Below are 20,057 nucleotides of genomic sequence, written 5' to 3' on the forward strand. Positions count from 1 at the left end.
TAATGGTCTCTCTGAGGCGCCTCTGGCGGTGGACTGGATTGAGCCAGCAGCCTCTAAGCTGCACAGGTGCTAACTCACTTCGGTCCCTGGGGGAGCCCTCAGGTGTCATCCGTGGACACGCACCCCTCCTGCCAGAGCCAGGACCCTGCGGGGGAGACCAGCAGGGGCAGCTGGGAGGCCAAGGCTGGCAGGTGATGTAAGGGGACCCAGGGTTTGTTTTAATCAGGTCTGGTAAGACACACGGACACGGACACGATTATCATGACGGGAGAAGCTGTTATACTCCCAGTTTCCTAGAAATGGCGGTGTGCTAGGCAGGGCCACACGGGACTACACTGGGGTTGGGTGGGGGGCAGAGGGGCCAAGGGGACCATGTGGGTGAGAATCTGTACCGTGGCTCTGTGGGAAGGACCGGGAGGTCAGGGTAAGCAGGCTTCGGCCCAGCTGATTTGAGCAATTTCAGGGGCTTTGGGGCAGAGGGACTGTCCTGAGTGGTCTGGCTGCTGGCCCTGGGGGGACTGGGGCAGGTGGATAGTGGCCCTGAGGGAGAGACCCCAGTAGACGAGGTGCTGGCGTGTAGGCTCAGGGTTGGCTGTTTGCATGGGAATGGTGGGCTCCCTGGGGAGTTGTCTGCCATCCCTAGGAATGAGCCCGCCCTGGAGGGACAGTCCCCCAGAGGTTGGCCGGGCCCCAGATGTCAAAGCATCACGGTACAGAAAATAAAAGGTGTGGTTACCCAGCAGGACTGGAGCAGAGCCACCCAGGACACGCTGAACACAGGGAGCTGGCTCAGAGTGGGCTCTGCCTGTGTTCGCAGCTCAGCACCTCCTCTCCTGAACCTGCAGCCCGAGCACAAACGGGTGGCTTTGGGGACCTAAGTGTGCCTTGGCTGCTGGCGCTCCAGCAGGCAGCGGTGACTGTGCCCGAGTGCCCAGGCTTCACGGCGCTTCCAGACACGGTTTGCAGGGCTTGGGTGGTTTAGCGGTCCTGGGAGCCCTTTGTCAGCTGCAGGAAGAGGGAGGCGTGCGATGTTGCTGATCCGGGTGAGGGGGGCCTTGCCCAGGCAGGAAGACCCTTCTGCAGCCGGCAGTGGCAGGTCCCAGGTCAGAATAAGGACCCGGCGGGTGGGACCTCCTCCTGCAGAAGACAGGGCAGTGGGCGCGTCCCCTGGGCCGCCGGCCGAGCCTGCAGAGCTCCAAGCCTGGAGAAGCTCTGCACAGCTGGGTCTTGCCGATTAACAAGGTCGGATGCTGAGGCGCTCTACATATCAACACCCATCATGGCTTTCCATCCTCATTCCCCAAAGAAAGTGACAGTGACACCTCTGCCACCTGAGGCCACCAGCCACTATAGGAGAGGCCACCTTGAGGAGCCTCAGCTTTCCCAACTGCGCCCAGGGACAAAGGCACCCATCTGGCAGCCTTTAGGGAGGATTTGTGAGGATTTGTGCAGTGTGCTCTCTAAACCACAGAGAGAATAGCACAGCACAGGCTCAACGGGGGTCGCTCTTGGTTCTGTCTGAAAACTCGATATGTCCCAGGTAAACTCGCTGAGGTTGGGAGCGCAGTTTCTCTCCTGGAAGTGGTGCGTTGGTGTGGGTTTGAGTCTCTCTCCCAACAGAGGGGCACATTGGTGCAAACGAATCCCACTGGAGTCTCCAAGACCCCACCCTCCCAGGGAAAGACGGGCGGCTGACTGTCAGGAGCTGCCAGCCTCTTTACCACCTCGGGGCCAAGAGGTGCAATGGTCTCCTTGGCATTTGTTGCAAACTTCCCTCCCTCTCCTGCACCCAGGGACATGGGAGAAACCCACCCTTTCCGCCGTTGTGGGTGAAACTCTCGCCCAGGGTCCACTGCAAGTTCACTGCAGCTCTGAGCAGGTCCCACTCATACTGTCCTTGGCTGGCTGTTTCCTCCCCAGTCATTGGCCGGGTGCAACTCGAAGGCCTGATGGCCTGTAATCCTCACAAGGGTAGGTCCTCTTGTCACCCCACTTCACAGGTGGGTAAACCAAGGCACCTCGCCAAAAACTCACCTAAGGTTTACCGACCGTGCCAGGCCCAGACTGGACTGTGGCTAACCTCCTTATGTGAGCACCCAGCCAACCAAGGGCATCTCTTCCTGCTGGGGGAGCTGGAAAAAGCTGCAGATACCCCACCCCGCAATTTTTCCCCAAATGGGCATCTCTGCATTGCTTTTCTATGTCGCTACAAATGGTCATCGAGTTGTTGCACTAATTCAAACAGTACAGTTCTGTTCTCAGTGTGTCTTCCTCCTGGTATTTACAAGAAGCCACTAAGGGAGGAAAATGGGGCTGCCTGGCTTCCCGATGTCGTCCTGGGACATTTTGTAGATGCCTGCAGGTTTCGTGCACTTTGCACACAGCTTTCCTAGCACCCAGCTCTCAGCCCTCTCAGCCGATTATCTACTTTTATTTTGCAAGTAGGTTGATCGAGGCAGATTTCTGAACATCTTAGAGGAATGGACAGGCTGGTTTCTTAGGGGTTTCCTCAGGAAATGAGATTTTGCCCATCTACCAAGGGAGAAAGGGCATGTCTAAATTATTGATAGCAAAACATGCTCATCTAAGAACCCAGCATATCGGACCGTCTGCGTGCTGAATGACGCTGTCTATCCCGTGTATTAACTCTGCTCCCTGCTGTGTCTCCACCACCCTCCCCGCCCCCATGGGTGCTGCTCACAGATACAACTGGGCAGTGTCCACCCCAAGCATCCCGCCCACACTTCTGCTGAGGGTCCGCATTCCCAGTCCAGACCTGTGCCGTCTCAGAGAGGCAGCAGCATCCTCGGGTTTCTAAGGGGTACCCTGCGAAGACGTTGGATGGGTCTTGAGGTCTCACCGGCATAGGAGACACATCCCAACTGTGGCTTTGAAAAGAGCCTGGGCTGACTCTCCGTACTCATGAGCAGCCAGCTATTAAAGACACAGAACCAACAGGAGCCAAGCTGCAGCAGCCAAGTGGAGAGTGGACGGCCGCCCAGACCTCACCGTCACTGAACTCCATTTCAGCTGAGTGTTGAAGAGAACACGGCGTGCAGTGCCTGGCACCCCAGGGAACGGCTCAGCCGGGGCCTCCAGCGCCCTTTAGTTTGCATTAGAGAGAAGAACAGCTTCCTCAGTGTAATCAGACTCCAGCTCGGGACAGTGACCAGTAAGCCAGGCAGTCAGCGTTCATGGCGTGCCATCCACATGTGCAGCGGTGGGGGACAGCATCTGTCTCATGCGTCATCGTGCCCCTCCTGCCTGGTCTCAGTGAAGGAATGAATGAATGAATGAATGAACTCTGAGCCAAGGGAGATGTGAAGCTGATTGCTCTCGTCGGGAGGTGCCAACCTGGTGTGGCCTCGAGGACTCTGGAGAATGGAAGACTGCGGGTTGTTCGGGCTTGTATCCCCATCATGCTCTGTAGACGGTTTTGCATCCATTTTCATAACTATGTGAAATAAAATGGAAACCTTCAATGGGCAGAAGTCAAGATTAGAGAATGGAAAAGAGAACGAAAAAATAAGGCTCGGGGGGCGTCTCTGAAATACAGCTAGCAAGGTTGGGCCCCAATGTTTTTTTCTCAACTTTCTAGCAGCCAAGGTGAAATGGGAAACATGGCCAACTGTCTGATTCTTGTTGTCTTCAAAAGTGGCCTAAAACCCAAACGTTCACAGACAGATGACGGATAAATAGATGTGGTCTCTCCACACAATGGGCTCTCATCCAGCCTTAAAAAGCAAGGAAATCCGACACCTGCTGCAGCGTGGGTGACCTTTGAGGACATTCTGCTTGGTGAAACCAGCCAGTCACAAAAAGTCAAATGCTGTGTGATTCCACTCATACAAGGTCCCCATAGTCAAATTCGTGGAGACAAAAAGTAGGATGGAGGTGCCAGGGGCTCAGGGAGGGGCGTGGGGGGCTAGTGTGTAATGAGGTCAGAGCTTCGATTTGGGAAGATGAAAGAGTTCTGGAGATGGACGGTGATGATTGCACAACCATGTGAATGTGCTAATGCCACTTAAAAATGGTTAAAATTGTAAATTTTGTGCTATATATATTTTACCATAATAAAAAAAGTTCAAACAACTGAAAAACCCAAAATGAATTTAAAAAGTGGATTCAAAACACCCCTGAAGGCAACAACGGTTTTCCTGGGGTCCTTCACTCTGAAAGCTGTTTCTCAGGGTCTGACGGTATGATACTTGCATGACGTGCAGCCCCGGGGAGAACAGCTCAGCCGTGGCCCCCCGTCCCTCCAGGTCACGTGAGAAAGATCAGCACCAAGAGGGGCGGGCCTGGCAGAGGGGAACGTGGGCACGGAGGGTCGGTGAGCAGGAGGACAGGCTGTGGGAGCCCGGCTGCTGAGGCCAGGATGAGACGGGGGCGAAGGCGTGGCCCAGCGAAGGCGCTTGGAGAAGGCAAGTGGCTTAGTGTCCCGGAGCCACCATGACAAATTACTGTAAACTGGGGCCTTAAAACAACTGAAATTACTCTCTCCCAGTTCTGGAGGCCAGAAGCCTGAAACGGAGAGTCAGCGGGGCTGCTCTCCCTCCACAGGCCCCAGGGAGGCCCCTTCCTGCCTCTTCAGCTTCTGGGGGCTACAACCTTGCTTGGCTGGTGGGAACCTCACTCCCGACTCTGCCATCATTCTCACCTGTGCCTCTGTGTCTTCTCATTTTCTGGCTTTCACAGGGACACTCTCCCTGGACTCAGGGCTGCCCAAATCCGGGATGATCCCATCTCGATCCTTAGCTGACTACATCTGCAAAGACCCTATTTCCAAAGGAGACTGCCTGCCGAGGTTCAGGACAGACCCGCATTTCCGGGGGATACCGTTCTGCCCAGGACGGCCAGCGTCTAGTCCACGGGCTGAAGGCCAAATGGGCTGCTGTGGACTGGTTGAAACAACCCCAGGCCAGGCTCTGGGCGATAGGGGTTGCCTATTGAAAGTTCTTCAAGGAGGAGACGACCTGCCTGCCCTCCATCCCGCCTCACCTCCGTGACTCTGGGCCCCCGGGACGTCTCTAGTCCTCTCAGCTATCATCTGCTTGGCAGCACTGGCCATTCTTGTCTGGCCCTGCTCTTTCCAGGCTGTGTCAACCTTGGGAAAATTCCCTCTCTGGGCTTAGTTTCTACGCCTGGCCGACCCGGGGGTGGGAGGGTGAAACACAATAGTGCTGGTGGCACAGCTCAGATGCCGTAAATGCCGCTGCACTGTGGGCCGTCCACCGGTCCCGTGACCAGTGAGCTCACTTCAGTTCACAGGTCTGTGCCGAGTTCTGTGCTGATGCGAAGGAGCCCCGTCCCCACGGCCATTCACCCTGAGGCCGGCCAGACGCCTGCAGACCTCATCCCACCAGACAGAGCCTCTTATATAGTATGATTGACAGCACACGGGACAAAAGGCATGTGGACCTTACTGGGCTCTGCGCTGGGGCAGCACAGCGGCCATAGGGCCAGGCCGAGTGGGGTCCCAGAAGGTCAGGCAGAGCCTAGGCAGAGCAGGATTTGTGAAGTCCAACGAGGCTGGAAGAGCCAGCTGGCCATGGAGGTCAGAGAAAGGGACGGCTCAGGAGATCACGACCAGATAGGAGAGCTAGGCAGACACAGGATGCTGAGGGTGCTCGAGTCTGGGGCCAAGCGGGCCCACTCGAGAGCAGGACACTCGCAGGGGCTTTGCTCCTGGGACCTAGTCGGTCTGCTCCCTCCCGCACCGATGCTTTGTGCCTCAGCCTGGCGTGCTGGGCCAAGGTCAGAATAAACTGCTCAGGACAAGCCTGTGGTCAGGCCGTCTGCTTTCACACCCCAGCTCCAACTCACACCTGCGAGGGCAAGTTGCTTCACTTCTCGAAGCCTCAGATGTGTCATCTGGAAACTGGAAATGATCATAGTACCCATGCCACGGGGTGGTGGAGGTGGTCAAATGATGTCATCAGTGACATAGCCCCGCAGAAGCCCAGTCCCTCGCTTGTGGCGCGGCATGCACTCGGCAAGCGTCGGCTGTGCTGTCATTGTTACAGGGCCCCCGCAGGCAGAGGGTGAGGAGGGCCCGAGGTGCCCCCTGCCTCCCACTGGAGTAGGACTAGAGGCCTGGCTGAGCTCTGAGCCCTGCCTGGGCTTCCTGGGAGAGGGGTCTGGGCTACTCCGAGCACAGAGTAACGGCACTCCTGCCCTGCCGCCCTGTGGAGGCCCATCAGGGGTGGCACTCCCCTCAGGCCTCAGTGTGGGCAGGTGCACAGAACCCAAGGCCCCTGCAACCACTCTGACGGCCAGAACCTGCTAGAACTCCCCAGCCTCCCAGGCAGTGGCTCGGGGTCTCTGAGCCATGAGCCAGCCGCCCTCCTCTCCTCTTCCCTCCCCTTCCCTCCTATCTCCTCCTCTCACTTCCCCTCCTCTCTCCTCCCCTCCTCTCCACTCCTCTCCAATGGTGAATTTCTTTTCAGAGGAAGGAAAGAAAGAACCTTTACATTGAAGTGGCTCTGCCGTCATGATCACCGTCATCAAAAGTCGTGTTTAAGCCACCCACAGTTAATTTTTTATCTATAAAATTGCGCCCTTCACCTCCAATTCCCCTTAGAGTGTGCACAAAATGGATCATTCAATAAAACCCAAAGTAACACACAAGAGTAGCAGTGGAAGGCAGGCTTTTTAAAGCTGCCTAAGTAGCCTCCACATGGCCTTGCCCCATAGAAGGGCTGGGGGCACCAGGCCCCCTGAGGAGCAGCATGGCCAAGGTGGGCGAGGGGCCCCCGAGATGCTTCCTGGCCCTGGCGACTGCATTGCAGCAACTTATGTGATGCCAAATAAATCTGCTCTGATCATAAAGGACAGCCCGGCGTCACAGCTGCACATTCGGAAAAACGCAGACAGAAAAAAGCAAAGAGAAGAGTAAATACCGGGAAACCGTGTGCCAGAGACGGCATTTGTGTCCCCCCAAAATGTGCATGTTGACGCCATGACCCCCACTGTGAACATATTTGGAGGCAGGGGCCTTTGAGGGGTGACTAGGGTGAGATGAGGTCAGAGGGTGGGGCCCCCGTGATGGGATTGGGGCCCTATTAAGAAGAGACGCCGGGGAGCTCTCTCCTCCATCTCAGACCTCCCAACCTGGGGGGCTGTTTGAGCCACCAGGCGGTGGCATTTGCTCTGGCACTGAGCAGACGAGGACACCGTGTTTCCTCAGGAAGACTCGTCTCCCTGCCTCGGACGTCTGAGTTTCCTCCTGCACAAAGGGGTCCATGTCGTCACCGTCAGCCTCTTCAGCAGCTTCAGCAGTGGCCAGCACTTCCTGTCCTGAACGCCTTGCTGGGACAGGCCACTTTCTCTTGGTCCTGGAACAGAGGGCTCTGTGGTCGACTCTATGATTCTTGCCTGTGGAGCTGAGAAGACGCACAGGTGGCCCTATACCATGGGTTGTCCAAATACCTCTCACCCTGAAGTTCAGGAGGGGCGTTGTGCAGGCAGCTGGGACTGAAAGGGAGAGGGGCCAGGAAGAGCATCTGAGCATCCCTTTTCTCACCCGGAAACCGGGGGCCATGACGCCTCCCTCGTGGGCAGATTGGAGGTTTATAGTCTATATTGAGCATCCGGCAGATAACAGACGCTCAATGAGTAAGAGCCAGGATGGTGACTACCAGGAAGCTGGCTTTAGAAAATAGTTGGAGACTCAGCCGGTCATAAGCACGTGTTCTGCTTTCTCCACACCCTTCTATTCCTGCCCCATAACCGAGTAACTCGGCACCTGCCTGGGGAGGGAGGGAGAAGGTCCAGGATGCCATGGGAGTTGGCAAGGGAGGAGACACCCGTGAGAAGGAGGGGTCTGGGTTGCAACGTTAGGGGAGGTTTTTGGCAGATCGCCGTGCATGACCCACTCCAAGAACGGGTGTTCTTCAGAGTCCCGTGTTCTTTTCACTCCAAGGGTGACACCAGCAAGTGGCAGTTTAATTTCTGAAGAACAGAATGTTCTGTGGATGGAAGAGGTCAGGGTCAAAGAAGGAGGCCTCCGTCACCCGGATGGAGTGGAATAAAGGCAGAAACAGGTGCTCTTGAGGAGGAGAGAAACCCGAGCAGAATCTGCGTGGCAGGGGGACTAGAGTGAGGGCAGCGGGTGGGCTGTGAGCTGGCAGAGTCCAGGGTGCAAAGGAGAACTGAGCAGCGAGGGAGGTGGTGGGAAAGGGGCCCCTGGAGAGGATGACTCTCTCTCCATGCCGGGGATCCCAGGAGAAAAGATCACTCTAAAAGGACCCAATCCTTCTGTTCAAAACAGTAAGCCAGGTCCAATCCCATGAGGAAAACCCTTCCTGGCTGGTTATCCGTTCGGCGAACGTGCACCCGCCTGTATGGCCCTACGCCAGGCTCTGGGGCTGTGGGGCCTCTAAGATATGGCCCCTGCCCATGAGGGCTCGCAGTCTAGGGGGGGAGGCAGGCAAGCGCTACATGGTGGGGAGTTCCCACCCCAGCGATGGAGAGCGGCTCTGCCCCGACGACTCCTTCCCACCGAGGCTCCCTGGGCAGAGTTTGCAGGCACCAGCTCGGCAGGCTTCACCTGGAGGCCGCGCGGTGGGGGCGGGCTGGGCACAGACCCTCTGAGCTTGGTGAATGCGTCTTGCTCTGTTTGGACTCTGCGGAAGGGTCTTCCCACAGATGCACGTGGGGAGGTCAGCAGCCCTGGCCTGCCAAGCTGTGCTCCTTCACGAACCTGATTCACGGAGGCAAAAATCACCACAAGTGATCGTCCCACTGAGCAGCTGAGAGCGCTGTTTGCTAACAGTGAGGCTGAGAATCAGCTCCGTGTTTCCTGACCCAAAAGCATTCCCGTGGTTAGATGTCGTCAGCAAGGCCTGTGGGGTGGCTGAGCCCCAGGCCCCTCCGTCCTGCCTCCCCTCCCCGCGATGGGCTGTGGGCAGGGTGGGCCAGGTGGGAGAGTAGAGGGAGGAGGCTGGGAAGATGGGAGATGCTGAGGTGGTTGAGGAGGAAGGGAGAAGCCAATGTTCATCTCAGAAGCACAAGGCCAGGCTCCTTCCAGGTCGGCCCATCCTCCTCTGGCCCACATGCGGAAAGCACAGTGGCAGTGGGTCCACGCGGGGGCCGACTTCCTTTCCACCCAGCAAAGGCCTCTAGGGAGGCACAGGGAAGAACTTCATTATCCTTGAGATTCTGTACCGAGACGGAGGACAAGGAAGAGCCGAGGAACTCCTGGTCTGAAACACCAGGAAAAGAGGCTGGACCCTCGTGTACCACGAATGGTGGTGGCATTAGGCTCAACAGCTGTCCTGACCGACACTCTGGTTTTGGGTTTTTCAAAACACAGAGGCCCTTTGGAGATGGACATGGGTCCCAACCTCTGAGTCTCCTGACATGCACTGAGCAGGGGTAACCCCTGTCTTCATACCCAATATTTTTGCTTTGACCAAATAAGGACACTAGTGACAATGAGAAACATTTAGGAGAACTCACGGGGCATAAGGACTGACTCCAGATGTAGGCTGGGAGAGGCAGGGCAGGGACGGGGATGTTCTGCCAACTCTGATCTGTGGAGATGCTGCCCAAAGATTGGGATTTCCGGGCCAGAAGCTTCCCCGGCACTTAGAGGAAATCTTCAGGCTGGGCCTAGAGCCTGGAGAATAGAGGCTAAATGAGGGGGCTGTTTGGGTGGAGGGGAGACAAGGAGAGGGAATGAGGAAGTGCTCCACCCCAAGTCCCCTACGGCCCAAGTCCCCGATGGCCCGGGGCTCTCCCTCCTGCCTGCCCGGCAGAGCAGGCTCCTCCCAGCCAGCTCCAGAGCCACACTCCAGCGCTGTGTTTGCTCACCGGGGCTGGATGGAGTGAATTAAATGGGACGAAATTGAATTGCATTGGGAGGAAAACTCACTTTAAGAAAAGAAACCAAGAAAAAAGTCAACAATAAGAAAATCCCCCAAATCAACTGAGGGCGGGTTGATGCAAGTTGATTGATTCGATCCATCTCGTTTTGTAACGACGCCTTCCTCTGGCGGTGCTTCCAGCGTCAGCGCCTCCTCAGAGCCACTTTGCGAGCTATGCGTGGAAATGTGCCAGAAGTGGTTTTTGGTGTTTTGCTGGGGAGGGAAAATGTCGATCAACAAACAGAGGCTGCAGCCGGGCCTCTTTGTGCGAGCATCCCCCTGTGTGGTTCAAGTTCAGCCGCACCGTGGCCCACAGCCCTCCCTGCTCCGGCCGGGGGCACCGGGGGAATTGCCCACGGATAGGGCCATCTTGATTTGCACAAACTCTAGCCGCATGCCAAGCAAGCTCTATGCAGTTAAATGTTCTGCTTCCATTTTTCATTCTCACTTCCCACTGAGAAGGGTGCTTCTTTCCACCTGTGGGCGCGAGGGAGGGCAGCCCACGGGAACCCGGCTGGGGAAATCCAGCTGTCCCAGTCACCGGTGGTGCCGTGGCTTGACCAATTTGCACCTCAACTTTTTCATCTGAAAAATGGGGATGGCGAGAACCATGCCTGCCCCTTAGGGTTGTGAGGGCTGAATGGGGCCAACAGTTGTCAAGCACCTGGCACGTAAAATGCGCAGAGTAAATGACAGCAGCTGCCCGTGCTTTATGGCGATGTTGATGATTGTGGTGGTGATTTCTCTACAGCCCGAGAAAGAGGCCCAGCCTGGCTGCCTTTTGATTCCAGAAGCTTTTCTCTTGTTTATGCTAAGTTAGAAAAAATATACAGACGGTGGCGGGGGGTGGGGGGGAATGGGGTGAGGGGGGACTGCTTAATGGGTGTGTGGTTTCCTTTCGGGGTGATGAAAAGGTTCTGGAACCACATTCTCAACACTGTGAATGTACTTGATGCCACCGAATTGCACACTTTGAAATAGTTAAAATGGTAAATTTTATGTTATGAGTATTTTACCACAACTAAAAAAGATGTGTAAGGTATGTACGCATAAAATGATGAAAACTTACTAAAAGAAAGAAGGAAAATTTAAGTCCAGAAAAGGCACATGATACACACACACACACACACACACACCCTCATTTCTAATCTCCAAAGCGCCCTAAGAGAAAAGGGCAGGACTAGGAATCCAGACACACGTGTGTAGGCCCCCAGTGCCCCGTGAATCCGCTGTGTGACTTTAGGCAGGTGCCTTGATCTCTCTGGCCCTGGGGTCCCTGCATTATAAAATGAGTAAAGACTTGGCCCCTGCTGGTCTGGCCTCAGCTCTGAGCTGCTGCTGCTCATGGAAGCTCCTGGAAGCCGCACATGTGTTGTTTGGCATTACATGCAGGAGTGAGAATACATTCCAGGAATGAGAATTCTCTCATTTCTCTTTAAGCGACAGCAGCCCGTCCACCTGTGTTCCTGCTGTCCTTTGACTGATATTAAAATAGATTTGCACGCCACGACCCCACACAGGGTGAGCCTGGGGAGGTGGCAACAATCGCCACCATCCTCAGCTAGCCGAGTCCCCACTTTGTGAACCTCAAAACCAGGAGGGGGCGTGGGAAGAAGAGGAAAGGGACATCCGAGTTTGGGGCGAAGGGAAGAAAGGGAGAAAACACAAAAGAATGTCCTGAGTTCCAGAGAAAACGAGCTTGGACAATCCAGATGACAGGCCGGCGGCGCTCTGTTTTCCTTTGTCTCTGCCCATTAAATCATAGGCGGACCGCCAGCCGGCTGGCGGCGCAGACAGCGGACAGACAGGCTTCACCTGGGCAGGTGTCCTGGGCCCCCCAGGGAGATAACGCTTCCTCCTCCAGACTCCTAGTCAATGAGCAAATAGCAGCCAGATGCGCGATGGCGACATTGATTGTAATTCTCTCTCCTTTCTCTCTTTTTCTTTTCTTAGAGAGCCCACAGTGCCTCGGGAAAAATTGGCTGAATAAAAGGTATAAAGACTTTCTCTTTTTTTCTCCCTGAATAGTTCTTGACAGATATGAGCATGTTGAACATCTTGTGAGCTGCTGACAATGAATGCCAGCGGTTCTGGGGTTTCCCCTTTGCTGGAGGGAGGGAGGGAGGGAGGGTTTGAGGGGCTGGGTTTGGCTTGTCTAGCATGTCCCAGGACATCTCCTTTGTCGTCCCCAATGGGCCGGCTCCAAATGTCATGGCACTGGGAGGCCAGAGGAGCGAGAAGGAAGTGAGGGGACAGGAGTTTGTTTACAGGCGACATTGCTTAGCAACTCCGACTGGCCAGAGAAGCAGTATCAATTCCTTCCTGGTCCTTCCCTCCTCCTCTCCCAGCCCTCTCCACTTTGCACCACTGCCCCCCACCCAGGTCCTCAGTGCACAGCCGTGCACCCCCTGGACTGCAAGGCCTTTGGAACCCAAGGGCGGCCCCAGCTCCCTGGCCCAGGGTGGTCCAACTCCCCTCGATGGCCTGGTCTCCTCTGGGAGGGGGCTGCAGAAATTGGCTCAGGGTGCAGTGATGACCCTTGAGAGGGGACTGGACACTTCTGACCTGGGCCCTTGGGCCGCGTGCTCCTTGCAGCCAGCTCTCCATCATAGCCTGCAACTGGGCTGTCCTTTGTAGAGTCACTTGCAGAGTTTTACTCTGGGGGAAAAAAATCATTATAAAAGTAATGTATGTTTGTCGTGAACAGAATTAGAAAATGCGGATTCACCACATATTTGCAACCCTGGGCCCCCGCGGGCTTCTCCTGGCGGGCTCCCGGGTTTCGGGCCACGCGTGCACAGGACGGCAGAGCGTTTTCCACAGATCAGAAATAGAGAGAAAAGCCGTCAGGGTGGGAGGAGGCTGACGTCTTCCCGAGCCAAACGCTGGGAGTTTCACGTGGCAATGTCTTTTGTACTGTTTTTGCCCCGAGCCCACCCGTGGCTCAGAAATAGACATTGGCTGAATGGAGCTGGACCCAGCCGGGGAGCTTCTGTCCTGGAAGCCGGTCGCCACAGGGCCACACGGGGCTGTGTGGAGTGGCCAGCTCGGGCCCTGCTCACTGGCTTTCCGTCAGGATGGCGACAGGGTGGCAGAGGTCAGGGGTCCTCTTGATGTGGCTGCGGGCGATGCAGGACAGGGTCCCCAGCGAGTGGCCCCCCGTCTCCATCAGTGTTCGACGCGGTTCTCCATGAGGGAGACCAAGCAAGTGCAGCTGGCCTTGGTCTCATGCCCTCCCCCAAATAGCGACCACAAGGAGGGTCTTGCTCCACTCGGCAGCACTCACGGAGGCCGTCTTTGTAAACTGAGTCTTGTTTTACCGGGAAGCAGCCAACGGAGTCCTCAGGTGAATGTTTGCAGGAGAGTGTCCCTCTGTGCTGTAAGGGGTGGTCTGGGGACTGTCTGGAGCGAGCTGGGGTTTCCGCACACTTGTTTTCTTAAGCAGCTTTGTGAGGTACGATGCGTATTTAATCAACCTCGCATATTCAAAGTGTGTAATTTGATCGATTTTGATGTACGTTTATACCCAGGACATCAATGCTGCAGTCAAGATACTGAACATGTCCATCCCCCCCCGAAGTTTCCTTGTGCCCCTGTGATCACTTCCCAGGCTAGCACTGACGTGCTTGCCGTCTCCATAGAATAGCTCGTATTCCTGAGAGTTTTATATAAATAGAATCAAACCAAATGTACTCTCTTTTTTGCTTGGCATCATTCACTCAGCATAATTATTTTGAGGTTCGTCCAGGTTGTGGTGTATATTAAGAGCTCATTCCTTTTTTACTGCTCAGTAGTATTCCATGCTGTGCACGTTCCAGCGTTTATCCATTCACTCCTCGAAGGAGATTTGGGTTGTCTCTAGTTTGGGGTTAATACAAATAATAACAAATAACCCCTGCCCAAGTCTTTGTGTAGACACATCCTTTGTTCTCTCTTGGATAATATACCCAGAATTAAAATCGCTGGATCCCACCGTAAGTGCAAGTTTCACTTTTTAAGTAAATGCCAGATTGTTTCCCAAGGTGGTTGTAAATTTCACATTCCCACCTGCCATGTGTGAGGATTACAGCTCTGCACCTCACCTACGCTTGGTGCTGTCGTTTTTAGAGTTTTAGCCGTTCTAATAGGTGTGTAGGAGCATCTCATTGTGATTTTAATTTGCATTTCCCTAATGACTGACGGGGTTGGACAACTTTTCATGTGGTTGTTTGACATCCATACATCTTCTTTGGTGAAGTGTCTGTTCACATCTTTACCTGTTTTTTAAATTTTGTGTTTGCTTGTAATTGTTGAGTTTGGGGAGTTCTTTGTATACAATGGATACAAGTCCTTTACAGATACATACTTTGCAGATATTTTCTTCTAATCGGTCTGTCTTTTCTCTCTTAACAATGTCCTTTGAAGAGCTGAAGTTTTTAACTTTGATAAATTCCACTTTATCAATTTATTCCTAATGGATCATACTTCTGATGTATCTAAGAAATCTTAGCCTGGTCCAAGGTCACAAAGATGTTTTTCTCCTAGTCTTTCTTCCAGATGTTTTATAGATTTTATATTCAGGTCTACGATCTATCTTGAGTTCATCCTTGTGAATGGTACAAGGTACGGACTGAAGTTCATTTGTTTGAACTGAATCTGTCCATTGACGTCAATGTTACTTATTAAAAAGACTGTCCTTTCTCCTTGAATTGCCTTTGCAGCCTTGTCAAAAATCAGTGGTCACATGTGTGTAGGACCATTTCCAGACTTGGTTCCATTGATCCATGTTTGTCTTGATGCCATACCATACCATGATTATTGTAGCTTTAAATAAGTCTTGAAATCAAATAAGCTTAGCCCTCCATCTTTGTTCTTCTCTTTCAACGTCATTTTGGCTATTTCAGGCCCCTTAAGTTTCCATATGAATTTTAGAATTGGTATGTGAATTTTTTTTTTAAAAAATGCCTGCTGGACTTTGATCAAGATTGCATTGAATCTATGGATCAACTTCGGACTCATAAACAAGGTATGTCTCTCCATTCATTTAGGACTTTTTAAACTTCTCTCATCAATGGCCTGTAGCTTTCAGTGTAAAGGTCTCGCACATATTTGCCAAATTTACCCTTAAGTATTTCATATTTTTATGTTATTTTAAGTGGTATTTTTCTTTCACTTTCGGATTGCCTGTTGCTAGTTATGGAAATAAAATTACTTTTTTGGTTATTGATCTTGTATCCTGCAACCTTGCTAAACTTACCTTCTAGCTCTAGTAGCTTTTTCTGTAGATTCCAGCAGATTTTCTACATATATGATCGAGTTGTCTATAAATAAATATAGTTTTACTCCTCCTTTCCGCTCTGGATGTCTTTTATTTCCTTCTCTTGCCTGTTCCACTGACTTGAACCTCCAGTGCAACGTTGAATAAAAGCTGTGAGAGTGGACATCCTTGTTTTGTTCCCGATCTTAGAGGGAAAGCAAGCCTTTCAGCACTGAGTATGACATCGGCTGTAGGTTTTCCGTAGCTTCTCTTCTGTTCCTGCTTCCCTTCTGTTGCTAGTTTTCTGAGAGTTCTTGTTAGGAACGGATGTCGAAATTTTGTTAAATTATTTTCCTGTGTCTGTTGAAATGATCAGATGCTCTTTCCTTCTTAGTTTGTTAATCTGATGAATTACACTGGTTGATTTTCAGACTTTAACCCAATATGGGTTAGGCGTAAGTCTATCATCTCACTGTTTTGTTTGCTTTTCCCTTTTTTTTTTCTTTATTCCTTTTTTCCTCTTTTTTGCTTCCTTTCAGATTGGGTTTTTTAAATTATTATTATACCATGTTATCTCCGTTCTGGGTTTTTAGCCAGAGCTCCGTGTGTTGCTATTTTGTTGCTTTCTTTAGCGTTTACAGTGTGTGTCTTCAGCTAGCGATGCTCTGCCTTCAGGTGATGCTAGTCCCTTCACTCACGAGATAACCATACTTCCATTCCCACTCACCCCCTCCCCGCCCCGGCGGGTGGAAATTGTTATCATCCATTTTACTTAAATATATATTACAAACTTTACAATACATTGCTATTATATTTGTTAAAATAGTGAATTATATTTTTTAAAGATTTAGGTCATTAGGAAACAAGCCGTCTATTCGTCCACATAGTTAACATTTCTGGCGGTCTTCATTCCTTTGTGTGGCTCCAGATTTCCATCTGGTACCATTTTCCTCCACCTGAAGGGCTTCCTTGAATATTTCTCATAGTGCAAATCTACTGGTGATAAACGCTTTCAGCTTTTGTGTGTCTGGAAAAGTCTTTCCTTCAACTTTGTTTTGGAAAGATATCACTGCTGGGTGTAGAATTCTACACTGACAGGGTTTCTCTTCAGTCCTTTAAACGTGTTGCTTCAGGCTCTTCTGGCTTACGTGGTTTCAACGTCTGCAGGCGTTCTTATCTTTCTTCCTCTGGACAGAATGCGTCTTTCTTCTCTGGCGGCTTCTAAGACTTTCTCTTTATCACTGGTTTTGAGCAACTTGCTCATGATTTGTGTAAGTGTCGCTTCTTCATGTTTCTTGGGCTTAGGTTTGTCGAGCTTCTTGGATCTGTGAGTTTGTATCAGATTTGGAAATGATTTCATTCATTGTTTTTTCAAATATTTCTTCTACACCCTCCACCCTTTCAGGGACCCCCAGCTGCATGTTTATTTGGTGCGTGAAGTTGTCCCACAGCTCACCGATGCACTTTTCAAATCTTTAAATCGTTTTTTCTCTGTGTGTTTCGTTTTGGATAGTTTCTATTGCTGTGCCTTCAAGGTCATTAATCCTTTCTTCTGCAATGTTTCATCTGCCATTAATCTAGTCCAATGTATTTTTTTCACCTCAGACATCATTTTTATCTCTACAAGTTCAGTTTGTGCGTTTTTTATATCTTACATGTCTCTACTTAATTTTGGAACATATGCAATACAGTTATAGTAACTTACTGTTCTTGTCTTCTAATTCTAACGTGTGCCAGTTCTGGGTCGGTTTCAAATGATTGATTTTTCTTCTCATTTTGGGTTATATTTTCCTGCTTCTTTGCATGCCTGGTAATCTTTGATTGGACGCTGGACATGGTAAATTTAGCTTTACTGGGTGCTGGATCACTTTACTCTTATAAACGTTCCTGAGCTCTGTTCTGAGACACAGTTAAGTGACTTGGGGAGAGTTTGATCCTCTCGCTCTTGCTTTTAAGATTTGTTAGATGAGACCCGACCCGTGTTTAGTGTAGGACCAATGATCCCACATTAAGGCGAGACCCTCTGAGAGCTCTACCTGTAGCTCCATGAGCCCTGAGTGTTCTAGTCTGGCTGGTCGGGACATGCACTGCTCCCAGCCCTGTGTGAGGGCCGAGCACTGTTTCCTCTAATCCCGTCAGGTGGTTTTCCCCCAACCTCAGGGCGTTTCCTCAAATTCGTGTGCTGATCAGTAGTCAGCTGCATACTCACTGGGAACCAGGGTTCTGGCCAGGGCCTCAGCTCTCTAGGGCTCTCCCTCTTCCAGCTCTCTCCTCTATGGTGCTCTGTCTTGCAACTCCAGCCACGTCGGTCTCCCTGGACTCCTCAGCTCGGGGAATACACCGGCCTCTACTTGGGGTCCCTGCATGTTGGCCTAAACACTCTCCAGACAGGAAGCTGTGTGGCTCCCCTCACTGGTCTCCCGTCCCCCAGGGATCACAGTCCTTCGTTGTCTGGTGTCCAGTGTCCTGAAAATCGTTCTTTGGTTGTTTGCTGCTGTGTCAGGTGGGAGGCAAATCGGTGCCTGTTTCTCCATCTTGACTGGTAGGGGAACCTTTCTCCTCTTTCAACACAGATCCTGTCATCTGTGCAGTGACTGCTCGGCCTGTCTGGAGCACGCTGTTGCACACATGCAGGTGGCCCCGAGGATGCACGGACCCGTTCCTGGCCCTCGTCCCCGTTCCCCTTCTCAGTCAGCCCCAGCTTCAGGCCCCAAGGGTGGAAAGAGTGAGAGCACCTGAGAAGGAGTCACTGAGGTCCTTGCTGTGGGCCTGGGGACGCGCGGTCCAAGGATAAAGACAAACACCTTAGTTTCCTTTGCCTTGGGATCGGCCTCCCTCTCCTCAATTAAGAGGAATCTGCAGTAACAGAGCTTAGCTCTTGGAAGATGGTTTCAAAGGGCTCTTGGCAGAATCTCTCCTTGGGATTTTAATTTTTTTTTTTTGGTGAGGAAGATTGACCCTGAGCTAACATCTATTGCCAATCTTCCTCTTTTTACTTGAGGAAAATTGTCACTGAGCTAACACCTGTGCCAATCCTCCTACATTTTGTATGTGGGATGCCACAAAAGCATGGCTTGATGAGCAGTGTGTAGGTCTGTGCCCAGGATCCGAACCTGCCAACCCCAGGCCACCAAATTGGAGCATGCAAACTTAACCACTACACGACCAGGGCAGCTCCATTGGGAAAATTTTAATTGTAAGGAATAAGGGGGACAATACCTCCAAGCCCCTCGAAACCCCCGTGGTGGGAGAGGAGAACCCAGAGACCCCCAGCAGCCCGAATGCTTCACTGTTTAAGCGCGTCACAGAGTCTGGGGGGCAGCATCCTCCTGTCCCCAGCAAGAGTGGCAGGGCGAGGAGGAGGACTGTCGGAGGGAAGGCCGCTCAGTCTTCCAAATCGCAGCCCCCGCGGCCCCTCCACGAGCCGGGCACAGCGGGAGCTGCTCTCTGATCCTTTATCCGTGCACGGCATCTCCCAGCTTATGAGGGGCCTGGACAGCAGTCAGCACATTCAACGTGTTGTCCTGTTTGACCCTCACAGCAGGTCCATCTTACAGATGGGCAAACTGAGGCTTAGGATGGGTGAATGATTCGCCCAGGCTCACGCTGCAGGCGGCCGAGCCAAGATCACAGTCCTGCTTGTCCAGGCTGCTTTCACACTGAGAATTTCCTTGGAGCACAGTCAATGCTCTGGGTAGGAGAGCACAGATTTCTTGAGCGTGGGCTTCTGAGCCCTTCCCATCCATGCCTCCACCTGCCTCACCAAAGGAGCTAACTGACCAGCATGGGACACAGTGCACTGGGCTCCTCCTGGCCCATTAGGCTCTCCGGTCCTTTGAGAAAGCACTTCCATTGTCAGGGTTGTTGGCTGCCCAGCTTCACGAGACTGCAAGGCTCCAGACTCATTGTAGAGCTCATTGTAGGAGTATCAGATGTCAGGAACTGTCTGATATACATGCACCCATGTGTTTGGACTAGTGCATTAGTTAGGCTATCACGGTGGGAAAAAAAGGATGTGGGGAGATGCCAAAAAATGTTGACCATAGGGATTCACCCAAACCCATGGCTGTTTCTGCTAAGGCCAAAACCCCATGCACCAGCAACGTGGGCACTGCTTACCGAAAATCAGTCCCCAAACTGTCAAGTTCTGCGTCACAAGGACTAAAAAGTGTCCCCAATGCCTCACTTGGCTTTCAGGTTGTGTCTAGCTGGCTGGTCTTGTGCTGCCCACAAAGGAAGCAGGACACTAAACATTTGAGATAGGATCGGAGGATAACAGAAAGAAGAGTCTATGTGCATGCACATGTTTTTCGAAAGTAGAAAAACCCGGAGTCTGTGTTTTCCCCAGAGTATTAATTACAGTTGGAGAGGAGGCTTGTCCGGGCGTGTTCCGCTTGGGCAGAGTAATTTATCATCTGGTTTCAGGGAGCGGGAGGCGGGTCACGGTGCAGAGAGCAAGACACACATCTCTCTCTCTGACTTCACAGCCGCCCCACCTGCTCCACGGTGGACAGCCCTGCCCGAGGCTGGTGCCGAGGGAGCACAGAAGCTCGCAGGCAGCAGCCAGGGGTGGGGGTGGGGGTCGTGAGGCCTTGACACAATCCACATAAGATAGAACCCGTGATGGGAAAGGCCTGTGTGAGCGGCTCAGAAGGAGACACTGGCCAGCCTCACGTAGACTTCTCCCTGTCGGTTGGAAGGGCAGGAAGACGTGAGCGCCAGCCAGCCTGGCTGCCCACACCCGGTTCCTTTGCATCCTGCAGGCCTTTCATGGAGGTGAGGGAAGGGCCGGGGGTCTCTGGGATGCACCGGGGAGGCCCATGATGAAGGCAGGTTTTATCCCTACTCCTGGCTCAAAAGCGGGGTCACCTGTCTGCTCACCACTCAGCAAAGTGGAGGTCCCTTGTGATATGGTGATTATACGGGGGTCTTCCTGGCTCTGGCGAGATGGC

The 20,057-nt window shown here is 52.5% G+C and overlaps 1 protein-coding gene across 19 annotated transcripts in view; it reads left to right on the top strand.

Annotated features, from left to right (window-relative positions):
* RBFOX3 (RNA binding fox-1 homolog 3) overlaps positions 1 to 20,057 on the top strand; it is a 510,773-nt gene that overhangs the window by 367,569 nt on the left and 123,147 nt on the right. For all 19 annotated transcript variants that reach the window (XM_070225857.1, XM_070225855.1, XM_023651892.2 and 16 more), the window contains one exon: positions 11,823 to 11,862. The gene's annotated coding sequence lies outside the window, so the exon portion shown is untranslated. The remainder of the gene's footprint in view (positions 1 to 11,822; positions 11,863 to 20,057) is intronic.

The sequence above is a fragment of the Equus caballus genome, chromosome 11, assembly GCF_041296265.1.
Source record: "Equus caballus isolate H_3958 breed thoroughbred chromosome 11, TB-T2T, whole genome shotgun sequence".
Lineage (NCBI taxonomy): Eukaryota > Metazoa > Chordata > Mammalia > Perissodactyla > Equidae > Equus > Equus caballus.